Raw genomic sequence first — 12,395 nt, forward strand, 5'->3', positions numbered from 1 at the left:
ATTCAGCTGAGTTTTGGATTATTTTTTTTTCTTCTCTCTTGATTCTTTTATTGGATATTTTGTTAGAAGTATGAACTACAGTAAAAGACAATATCAGGTACTTCACTAAGCAGTAAGTCTTTCTTCCTGACATTAATGAATAAAGATACCCTTAATTAATTTTCTCCATTCCTGTACTTGATAAAAGCATAAAGTAGCATGAAATCATTTGCAAAGACTGCTATTTATCGCAATACTAACTTGACAATATGGTAGGATATGGGTGGTGAGGGTGTGTCAACTCTCTGTTTAATCAGGAACTTCTTACATATGAGTGGTACTTTTATCAGCTATAAAATAATCATTGCTTTGGCATGATAGCATCACTACAGTATCTTCTGCCTGGAAGCTTTTATTACAAGTATCTACACTCAGCAGCATGAAATTTTATTTTAGAAGGTTTCAAATCCTGGACTTACTGTGACCATGACTAATTATAGAATCATAGAATAGTTAGGGTTGGAAAGGACCTTAAGATCATCTAGTTCCAACCCCCCTGCCATGGGCAGGGACACACTAAACCATGTCACTCCATTTTGTGCATCGTATTTGCAGGGTGCTGATAAAAACTAAAAAATGTTTTCAGCAAAAAGCAATGCTGGACAAAAATGGAATGCAGCTAAATACTGAGCTAAAGGTATGCTAGCATTGGCGGACACAAGCTATACAGAACGTATGCCCTGTCAGAACAGATATAGGTCAATCTTGCTCTAACTTTCGCTGTAAACTAAATAATTACAAACAGTAGTCAAAATCTCAAAAGGTCATCATTTTATGTTTGCCTCTGTCAGTGACTTCAAGAAATGATTATATGGTCTGTTCAATGCAGAGAATTAATGAGTGAAATGTAACAAAATACTAATTTGAAGTCATAAGGCTTTGATCTGCCAAGAAAATACCGTGGGGTAATGAATTGCTATGTGTTAGCTCCTGTGAGGTAACTATCCATACACACACATTCTTCCTCTCCTGAAAATGCAATATAATCATAGGTAGTTTTCCTTGCAATCAAAGAAGGACAGGCTACTTCACTTCTACTTGAAGTAAGAGAATGCCTTATGCCAAATCCATCTAGACCAATGACAGAAGGTTAAAATGGTTGCTTAGGGAGACTGCATCAGAAACAAGTCAAGCGTAGAACAATCTTTTGCAGGAATATTCTCCATATTTCCAGGTGGAGCCTGCATCAGAGTCCTATTTGGAGCTACTGTATTGAAAATCTCAATTGACCTATCCTTCTTAAGTTTGTCCAGTACCTTTTATTTAACTCACTCATCCTCGCTGCCAAATACTCAACTATTGTTACAGCTCATGCAAGAAAGCGCAGCAGCTGTAGAGCTGGTATGCTTACCATGTAATCCACTAAGCTAGTTAGATAGCATTCATACAAATGGGGCATGAATGGGTGCTTTACCAGAAGCAGAAGCTTCAGCTTCTGCTTAGCTTTACTTAGGACTAGGCTAAGTTATTCCAATGCAAATATGAGCACAATAAACAACAGATCACAGATCAGCTTTTAAATGCAGAATTTTATTACTTTGGATGCTGAGAATAGATGCTTTCTCCAATTTATAGACAAGCAAAATCAAAAGGGCAATAGAACCTAGCTTTTCAACAGACTAACTGGAAGGAGCAAGTAAGGGCCCCTTTGGGGAGTGGTAACTAAGTAACTAACTAAATAGGTTGCAATTCAAGAAGATGAGAGAGATGGAGAAGGTCCCCAGAGTGCTGGGAGACTGATTACCGATGCATACATATGAGAGTAGTAGAAACCCAGAAGAAAGCTAGAGATGTCAAGGGCATACCTATGTGATCAAGCCATGAAGGATTATTTGGAGCAAATTATTTTGCAGGATTATTTTGAAACAAAGAAGCTGCCTTACTGTGATTATTGCAACTATAGCATAGCAAACAGGATGCTGCATACCTTCTTTAAATTACCAGGATTGTCGCTATTGGGCTACCCTCCATTTCTCTTCCTAATGCATAGAGGCTCTAAATATTGGCTAACCACTCTCACCAAAGGCAATTAATTCCTTTCTTACATGCAAAACAGAGAAATGTACCTTCCAAGCTTTTGCAGAACTACAGTAACAGTAATATTTTGCATATTTGACAGCTCAATAAAACAGATTTTTTGTCATGAGGTGCCAAAGTGTGATGTGACATATGAGATTTATGTAAGATGCTAAATCCTTAAGGTTCGCTGTTTGCGTTTTATTAATAAATGAACCATAGTTCATTTTTTCCAGAGCACTGTTTAAAAATCAATGACACAAGTATATGTGTAAGGTGAGAAAAGGTCATGATAATATGACTATATATTAACAGTTTCAACTGTGATAAATAGCTTCCTTTTGTAATAATTTTAATTCTGTTTTTTAAGAGTGTCATGCTAACTACTTTTAGGAAAAGTTGGCCCCAGCTTTGATACCTTTGGGCATTTCACCCAAATTGGTTAACACTGTCTGAAAAGTGGCTGATAATCTGATTAGCTTTTCCCCCACACAATTTTCTTTGGAAAGTGACAACTACACTGCGACTGAGCCAGACATGGAGAAGTTCTCACCCTCCTTCCAGTGAAAACAAGGATGGCTGTAAGCCCATCTTGCCTACTCCCTTTCAGGACTAAAACTAAACAGAAAATCTTGGTTTGCTCTTTTCTTGTTGTTTTAAGACGAAAACCAACCAGTTTGAAGGAGGCAGTGTCATATTTATGTCTATATTTTACCTCTATCTCTAACATTATTTATATTTCTATCAATAAAATGGATCTGGAAATGCCAAAAAGCTTTATTTCAATTCCCTGTTGTGTTACACTAAGCCCAGAGTTCTATTATCTGAACAGAACAGTATCATTTGAAAAGCAGTTGTCTTTTCCCTCCCCCTCCATTACTTCTGCTGAGATACAGCTCCAAAATAACACCCCTCCAATAGTCAGATCCTGATTCTAAATTCACATCTTAAAAATTTTATTATGGTCAATTCACAGGTATTTGTTATCCTGCCAGCACTGTCCCTTTGCTGAACAGCTCTTTAGTCCCTCTCATGTTTTTCTCCCCCCCCCCTGCCTCCCCCATGTGTGTATGTGACAGTGGCTAGGTAAAACACCAGTACTAGGGTAGAACCCCTCAGTGACTGTATTTCTGATCAATATTTGACATTATTTTTCTTTAACAGCCATGACACAAGCAGCATGAAATGTGCTGATGTCACATATTTGGGAAGCACCAATAATGCAAACCAGGACTGCAATATTGTGTAGACCTATAATTTTAAGCAGTGGAAAATACCCATCAAATGAAATGTAACAGTTTAAAATGCAAGATGCTGTGCTTAAAGACTAAAAGAAGAAACTTTTGCTATGAGAACTTTTGCTGTTTGCACTTGCGGTTGGAATCAAGTTTTTGCACATATTGATCACACATGAAACAATAGGCAAAGGGAAGCCAGAATACACTGGGAAAGGCCCTGCAGAAATACTGAATATCTCTGCCAGCCCATAGCAGCACTCAGATGCTTCAAAACTGAAAGGAGTGCAGAGAAGGACTAGGAGATAAGGTAATGAAGAACCCATTGTCTAAGACATTTATTTGTTTTACCTCAGTCTGTGTTTTGTTTTGCAATTCCCTTTCAATTACAGTATTACAGTAAAGTCTTAAATACTTTAAATCTACTGAAAATTGAATGGAAGGATATTGGATGAAGATGTTGTGGTTTAATTTTAATTCTTCTAACTAATACCGATTTTATTTTAGTCATTTTTTTCTTCCTTGCTACTCTTGCCAAGTGTGGAAATTAACATGAATCTCCATGTCAGTCTTCCCCTGCTGTGCAAGCAATTTCTAAACATCAGGTTGAACTGCATAAGCAAACCAACCCTTGTGCTCCACACTGCTGCAGCCAGGCTGCTTCCAAGATGTAAAGTAATTTACGTATAGCTACACTACATTTTAAACAGCTCTGTAAATATGAGAATAGCTTTAAGCTTGTATTTTAAAACTCTTCTTAGCTGGGCAGAAAACAGCTGTAGTGGAGTCCATTTTCAGAGATTCCTCTTCTCATAAAAAACTCTCAGTGCCTGTGACTGAGCCCTTGTAACCAAAACTTTCCTCCAAAACCAGTCTTTAGTGCCTGTTTGACTGTTGTTGCTTTCACACACCACTGCCTTTTCTCTCAAAAGATCTGAGTGATTTCCCTCTGTCCCTGTAGTGATGAAGGCTAACCACATCTTGTGGTGTATTGGGAAAAGCGTAGCCAGCAAGTTAAATGATGTGGTTTTTCTCCTGTATTTTGTAATTACGAGACCACATCTGATGTACCGTGTGCAGTTTAGGGCTTCCCAGTATAAGAACATGGACATACCGGAACGAATCCACTGGAGGGCCACTAAAATGACTAGTAGGGTGGAATACATCATACATGAGGAGCTGATAGAAGGGCTCTGTTTGTTCATCCTGTACAAGGGAAGTCTAGTGGGGGCTCTTCTGCTATTATAAGATGACATAGACAAATTCTTCTCGGGGCACAGTGAAAAAGTGAAAGGCAATGGTCCTAAATGGCATCAACAGAAATTTTGGTTGAATTGGAGAAAAAATGCTGTCACACAGAGAGTAGTCAAACACTGAAACAGACTGTCCATTAAAGTCGTGGAATCTCCATTCCTGAATTTATTCAAACCTTGACTGGATAAGGCCCTGAGAAACTTGATCTAACTTCCAAGTTAGATCTGACTTCAAAGTTGGCCCTGCTTTGAGCACAGTACAGACCAGATGACCTCCACAGGTCACTTCCAATCCAAACTAGCCTGTGGTTCTGAGACATTATAAGTTTGCACTTCTACCTTGTCTTTGTAACCCTTTGGAAATGTATGAAAGTGAATCCCAGTGTTATTTGTTCTAAAAGAGGATGGAGAGATTCTTCCCTCAGAGTGTCTTGCCTCCTTCCTCTTGCGGAATGGCTGTTTTTCCCCAGGCCTGGTTGTGTGACTCTTGTGTGTTAAAAAGGAAGCTTCGCTCATGTCAACCTGCCTTTCCCTGGTGTTAGCATCAATTTTCATCCCTTTCCTTACAGATTCTAAGTCACTCTCTAATATGCCATCTGTGATGCCAAGTTGCCCACACAGAAGAGACAACAGTAAGCTCTCATCATAAATAAGACAAATAGCATACTGGGCTATATTAGCAGGTGAGTGGCTAGAAGTTAAAAGCAAGTTGTTATTCCCCTTCAGATGGTGATAGTGAGGCCGTACCCGGAATATAGTGTCCTGAATCTCCCATTGCCTAGCTCAGAAACAATGTTGAAAATCTCCAGCAAAGTGGCATGAAGATGGAAATGAGTCATGGTCATAGTTTCTCGCATATGTGGGGAGAAATTTTGTGGTTTGGTGAAGAAGAAAATATGGTGTGAGCTAAGACTGGCCTGCAACTATCTGAAGGGGAAGTATAGAGATGAGAGAATCTTTTTGTGACAGTTGAAGATAGGTTTGCAAGAGGCAACAGCAGTGACATGCAGTGTAAGAACTTCCAAGTGAACATTAGGAAAAACGTTTCAGCTAAGAGTGTGGTGCAGCACTGGAACAAAGAGATTGAATCCATCCTTGGAGGTTTTAAAAACTCAGCTAGACAAAGCCATTGCTGACTTGATCAGCTGTTGAAAAGTCCTCCTGCAATTAGGCAGGTGGACTGGGAGATTTTCTAAGGTCCTTCCAATCACCATGTTCCTACTGTGAGGGTGGTGAGGCACTGGATTGGGTTGCCCACGGAAGCTGCAAATGCTCCATCCCTAGCAGTGTTCAAAGCCAGGTTGGACAGAGCCTTGGGTGACACGGTTTAGTGTGAGGTGTCCCTGCCCATGGCAAGGGGGTTGGAACTAGATGATCTTAAGATCCTTTCCAACCCTAACTATTCCATGATTCTATGATTTCTGTAATTCAGTCTCCTATATCATATCCTGTATCATATCCTATATCAAATCATTATCTCTACTGCTGTGACCTTGGCTACCTCCATTGTCCCTTTCTAGACAAGTAACTCCTGTTCTTTCCAGAAAACAAGTTTTCTGTGTGTTCTTTGCCCATGATTTTCAATAATTTAAACCTGGTTTTCAGCTCTGCTTCTCCACGAGTGATGTCTTTCTCCACTTTGACCTGTTGGCGTACATTTTTTTTTGTGTCATCCAACTAATTCAAGCATCTCTTCTCTATGTCAACTCATTTAATAGGTGAAAATTTCAAAGGCCTGCGCAGTCTCCTCTCTCCCTTCCTTTGCCCTCTATTCTCATATCGCTCTTTCACCAGGCCTCCAGTTGCAGCGCTAATCCTCGAATCTTTTCTGTCTGGCAACACTTCATTATTAGGTTATTTCCATCAGGTACCTAGTCAAGATTAAAAAATATCCTACAGGTTCTGCATCAAGTCCTTTGCATGCCTGTTCCATCTGTAGTCAGATTTTATGCATTAAAGAAACTATTTCTCTGTCCCTTGCCTGTTTTTAATAGACTGTGGAAGTTTTTTTGGATATGTCATACTGAGTGAACAACAACCTGCGCGGACATTAAAATATTCAGTAACTTATGAAGATTATCAAGTCTGTGAAAGATGATTTTGCCTGACCTTTTAAAGACGTGTTGTTTAAATTAGTTCTGTAAGAGATCAATTCAGATCAAATTTCCCTAAAGAGAAAATTGTATTTCCTTCATCTCACCCTACGAAGAAATTTTTTTAATACTCTTTATTTCTTCGATTTTATAGCCCCTGGACTTTCCTCAATGTTGGCTACTTCTATTGTTAAATCTCAGCAGCTAACTGTCCATCAGCTGTGATTACAAGCAGAAAGCTTTGGCTGGCTCAGCTGTATGCTATCTGTGTTACTCAGCTCTCCTGGAGGAGACTGTAAAGTACAAATTGCAGTAAACCACAAATCCCACATACTCTAACCAAGCCAACTACCAGCAACCTTTGCAGCCTTGTCTTTGGTTTGAAATTAAGTGGGAAACTGGGAGAACATGCCACAGAGTTTAGTATTAGCTGAAATTCCCCAAACTGAGGAGATTTAATGCGACCAGGTAGCTAGAACTGATACAGCTGGTTTGAGATGTGACAACAGATGAGTAAGTAAAACAAATTTCCAGTGATGTGAATTTGTTGCTGTGTCATGATTTTCATGGTATGTGGTGATTTGCTTTAATATACCATTTCCCAGAGTCACAAGACTTTAAGAAAGCACCAGACTTCACAGAGTTTACACATTGAGGTCACAGACTGCAGTCTTCTGCTCCTGGTGTAGTTTAAACAAATACACTTTCCTTGAGTCACTCCCAGTCCTGAAGATCTATTAATTGAAGTGCTTTCCTCATGAAAACTGGAAATCATAATATTTGATTTATGCACAATATATTTATCACAATAAAATAAAATAGAAAAGTTCATGCATCACATTGTCCCAACCCATATTTGTGGATTTGTATTTTTCAATAGGTGGTTCAACAATCCTTCAGATCTAGATAAAACATCTAAAAATGGAATCTTCTAACAATCATTCCTAGGATTTTTTCCTACATAATTTTATGTCTCATTTCATTCCCTTTGTATTAATAGTCATGAAAACTTTTAGAATAGCACTGGAATATCATGTCACAACATGGAGACTGTTATTAGTAGAGGCAGAAAGGATTTAGATGAATTAGTGATGCTGAAACAGAGCAGAAGGAAGAGTTTTCATTTCAGCTGGTGAAAGATTCTACATAGCATAACTGAAGAATTATGTGTTTTATTGCTTGGTTATTTAGCTTCACTTTTCTTCAATAATGAATGAATTAATTAATTCATTATATTAATGAATCTAATAACCTAATTAATTAATTAATATTTATTCCATTCTTTTTGTGAGTTAGTAAATGCAACCCTGCACAAAGACACCATCTGATCTAATGGTGCAGATCTGTTCCAACAGTTGGATACCAAAAGGCCTTTTAAGAATATGCTGTAATAAAAGCTCCTGTTTTCTTTCTGTTCTGGCTTCTTCATGTTGCTTTACCACGGTTTAATGTGATAATTTTCTGTAAATCTTAGTCTTTGAAATATGCAAACATAATTTAATCACAAAGAAGTAAGACAATATCCTATAATATATCAACTATGGGATCCTCAGAGTGATCCTCTTAGGGCCTTGCTCTTTTATCCTCATGATTTGAAAAAACTTCCATAAAAATACAAAGTGACTCACGAAGGGCATTAGGGTTGTGACAGAAGCTTTTGTCTGACCTTTTGTGGGCTCAGAAGATTCAAATTAGTTCTCTAAGTAGAGAGCAATTCAGACAGAAATACTTGAATGAATAAATAACTTGGAGAAAAAGGAAGCCATTTTATTCAGGTTAAAGCTGAATTCTTTATGCTGCATTGATTTCCTTTTCCAAGAGAAAAGAATATGAGATGGGGTAGAAACCCCACCTTTTTTCTCTCATACAAGATCTGCAATCAAATGACTGCAAAAATTAAGAAGTTAAATTCAATGTAAAGGCTAATCAGTTATTTTTCATGTGTTAGGTGCTTACAAACAGATTTTTAAATTTATGGGGGATTATCTGTTCCTTTTTAGCTAATTTAACATAGAGCATGACAAATCTATTGAGCAGTATGAAGTAGGAATTATAACATTTAAAACTATGATACTTAGCAAATTAAAATAATTGAAATTGGCAATCTCTGTTCTCACCTAATTATTGCCTCAGTTTTTCTGTATCATGTTATAATCTCACTCAATTCCTATACAAAAAGCACAGTTAATTGCACTAGAAAACTAAGCAATGTTATACAAAACCTGGAAGTCTTTCAAAGTTATTTGTTTTCTGGGATTATCTGCCAGCCTAGAGTCATTACATAACCAAATCATGATTTTTAGCTACAGGTATTAATGACAGATGTAGATAGTATAGCATCCATGGCCAAAATTAAGCCCCTCTAATGGTACTTTAAAATCATAACATCTTCTAATTAAGTAACTGGTATCAAAGACAACAACAGGCTGGAGAAAACTCGGCACAGAAGACTGCTTCTGTATATTTAGAATGATACAAAGAACTTTAAATTCATTCATCTACTCCTAAATTTGTCCAAAAGGTCACAGAATCAATTTTATGTTACTGTAAGTCACTAAAAGGTTGGCTGATAAATACAACAAGATAAATACTACAAGACCAGAAACCCAAACCCAAACTATAAATTTGTATCTCTCAAGAGCAAAAAGTTCACAACAAAACAGGTACTTGAGACAGGATTTAATTTTAAATGCTTCCTCACTAATAATCACCCTTTTTTATCACCTTTGAGTTGTTGAAAAGAGTTAGTGGAATACATCAGTGAACCTAAGGCTATGTCTATGGTAGTGAATTAAACAGTGCCTGTGAGCATTCCCAGACACTGGAATATGACTGCTCTGAAATTATTAGAGCTGTCTCTGGCATGCTTTTGGCCTGTACCAACTAGCAGTCTCCCTAGCAATTTCCAGGCACTGTCTGGGAGTTAGAACATCCAACAGACCGTTACCACCCAAGGATTTGCATCCAGCCACCTTGTTCTGGAGTGTTTGTTTACTGCTGCACTTGTGAGTCAGTCCATGCCAGTTGGCTTCCATGCCTGGAAATAGTCTTAGGAACAGTTTTATTTGCTAGTATAGACATACTCCTATCCCTTTCCCATAAGTGCTGAGGACAAGCAGGAAGCTTCAGGGAAGTAAGGAATGAATCATTAATGTTTCATTCAGTTGGAATCACTTTTGATGGTCAAATCCATAAGGCTGGTTTTTCTTTTTTTTCCATTTTTTTAAGAAGCCACCTTCCCCTGCTATTTTAATTGCCCTGCAATAGGGGCAACACAGCATTCAGCTAAAGTCAGAAACAGTTTGAGGTGCAGCTTGTTTTTTCTGCATCTTCATTAATCCCATGCAGTATTAAGGGAATTAATAAAAAAAAAGGAAAAAAAGGCTGGAGTTACATTTAAAGACAGAATATGTCAACATTCAGAAATGAGTGCTTGCCACCTCAGGTACTGTCATGGAAGCCAAGACGCCAGAGCATTAATTCTTGCACCTACAGAGAGTTGTTCTGGGCAAACTGTTTCCAGCTCAGTCCATAATGTCTAAACTGTTAGGCTACAGGATTACACTTACTCTCTCTGCCTCCAATACAATCCATTTAAGCATGCAATAAGATGACAACACCTCAAAGCAGATCACCAAATACCCTAATAGTTAAGGCAGCCCTAAAGAAAAGCGGATTTTAAATTCTTCCAGCTGAAGAGATACAAAATGGAAGAGACAGTGTCTCCCATTTACAGCCACTTCCCATGGCTGGATGCTGTAGCCATTAGGACAGAAGGTAAAGTACAATCAAAGTTTACTTGCTCCCTTCCCTTCCTACTTGTAAATACTTACTCTCAAACAAAATCTAGATTCTTACTCTGCAGTTGTGTTATAGATACGCAAGTCGCAAACAGAATGAGGTTTCAGGCAAATGTTATTACCAGTACTTTAGGGACAATTTTAAGTGGCTCCTCAGAACACAATGGGTTTGGGTTATCTCAACTTTGTCTAGTCCCCAAATTCTGGGCTTTGTATTCCACTCACAAATCCCAATCTCATAAAATTTAGCTGTGCTGTGCTGAAATGATGGACACCTAATTGCTGCAATAGCTCTGGCTTTCAGATCTCTGCTGTATTTACACTGTCATGTTATTTTGGTTCACAGTCAAAGTCCCCTGGGGACTGTCTGCACATTGACTATTACTTTGACTCTCATCTGGAAAATCAAGGTGCAGGACTGGCTCTTACCTGAGCTCCAGCTCCTCCAGGCCATACAGACATAGCTCAAGCCATTTGGCTCTTTGAATTCAAACACAACTTCAAAATCAGTAGAAAGAAAGCACTGCCTTAATTCCTCATGCATAATATGGGGAGTAGCAGAACTTTTCTGCCTTACAGGGATAGGAAAGGTAATATATTCCCATGTTGGGGTCACTCATACTATATACCATGGGAGCCATACACAGCCAAAAAGATGAAAACATCTTTGGTGGTGCAGAAGGGGGTGAATGATGGAGGCAGTCACAGATTACTCATTCACAGGACAGACTCATACTGTCCTAAATCCTGGTAAAAGCTTCTTTCCACACACCCACCGAGTATAGCTGAAGGCAAGGCACTTGCAACTCTGTGGCACGGAGTGGAGCAGGGCAGGGGCCAGTGAAGCAGGCTGGGTGCCAGCTGAGTCCCCCAGTGCCAGGGGAATTCTCAGCTGGGAGAAGCTGGCTGCCTTGCAGCCTTGCTCCTCTGCAGATATAGATATATATATATATATACACACACATATACATGTATAGCAGAAATTTTCAAGGAATAATCATCCTCCATATGTCTTCTAGTTTAAGATTTTTATCTCATATCTAGTATAGTATAAACCTGCAGCTGCCTTACCTGTGATTACCCCCAGCTTTCAACATAAACCTGATTGCTAAGCACTCACAGTGACCAACAATTTCTATGCTTCTCTTCTCAGAAAAAGAAGAAAACTAAATATCCCAAGAAGTGTACTGGCCAGAATACCTGTACCGGAGAAGAAATACAGGTAGGCACTCCAAACATCTGCAACAACAGAAAATACCTTTTCACACCTAGCACAGAAATACGTGGGTGAAAGTACTGGCTAAAACGAGGAGGGAAGAGGGAATACTTAAATGGATTTCAAGAAAATAGTAAGTCTTCATTTCTTCCACCCTACTTTTAAAAAACCCCTACTTTAGTAGTTACCAGGTGTTTCTAATTTAATTCATTTCATTAACTTCTTACAACTTGTTCAGCCAGCTCTGCAGACAATTGATTTTTATTACCACATGCCTCAGTGACTTTCTACACTAGATCTTTTTCTTTCCACTGGCTGTACGGCTCTTCAAATCTCTTCAAAATCATCTTTTCTTTTCTTTCAGGCTTTTCAGAGTTTAGTCTGTCTTTTCAATCAACCTTATCACTAATTTAGCACATTATTTTATAAAGCAAATATAATAGACATATAACATAAAAAAATTTACATATATGGTCACTGCTTTCTGAGGTGTGATTTCAAAGTTTTCATTATGGGCTGCTGCTAGTGAGCATTGCTGACAAGACAGAAGAATAGCCAGATTATGATATTGTAACTATTTGATATATATTGCAATGTGAAACAACAATATTTGGAAAGTGCTTTTGAATAATAAAGGAGCTTTTAAGAGCCACAACTGAAGACACCATGTGATGGTGCTGAAACTTCTTAATCAGATTATTTTCATTCTTAATTACACAGGAAGAGTTTACACTGACACCTGC

The 12,395-nt window shown here is 38.3% G+C and overlaps 1 long non-coding RNA gene across 1 annotated transcript; it reads right to left on the bottom strand.

The window, feature by feature from the left end:
• Positions 1 to 4,893: 4,893 nt before the first annotated feature.
• LOC133218369 (uncharacterized) lies at positions 4,894 to 11,306 on the bottom strand. The gene is made up of 3 exons (XR_009727117.1): positions 11,237 to 11,306; positions 10,866 to 10,914; positions 4,894 to 5,139 (listed from the first exon to the last, which is right to left on the bottom strand). It is a non-coding gene; the product is annotated as an uncharacterized LOC133218369 (long non-coding RNA).
• Between the last annotated feature and the right edge of the window lie 1,089 nt (positions 11,307 to 12,395).

The sequence above is a fragment of the Neopsephotus bourkii genome, unplaced genomic scaffold (genome assembly GCF_033783945.1).
Source record: "Neopsephotus bourkii isolate Nb327-2 ecotype Australia unplaced genomic scaffold, CSIRO-AGI_Nbou_v1 NB_1248, whole genome shotgun sequence".
NCBI classification, from domain to species: domain Eukaryota; kingdom Metazoa; phylum Chordata; class Aves; order Psittaciformes; family Psittacidae; genus Neopsephotus; species Neopsephotus bourkii.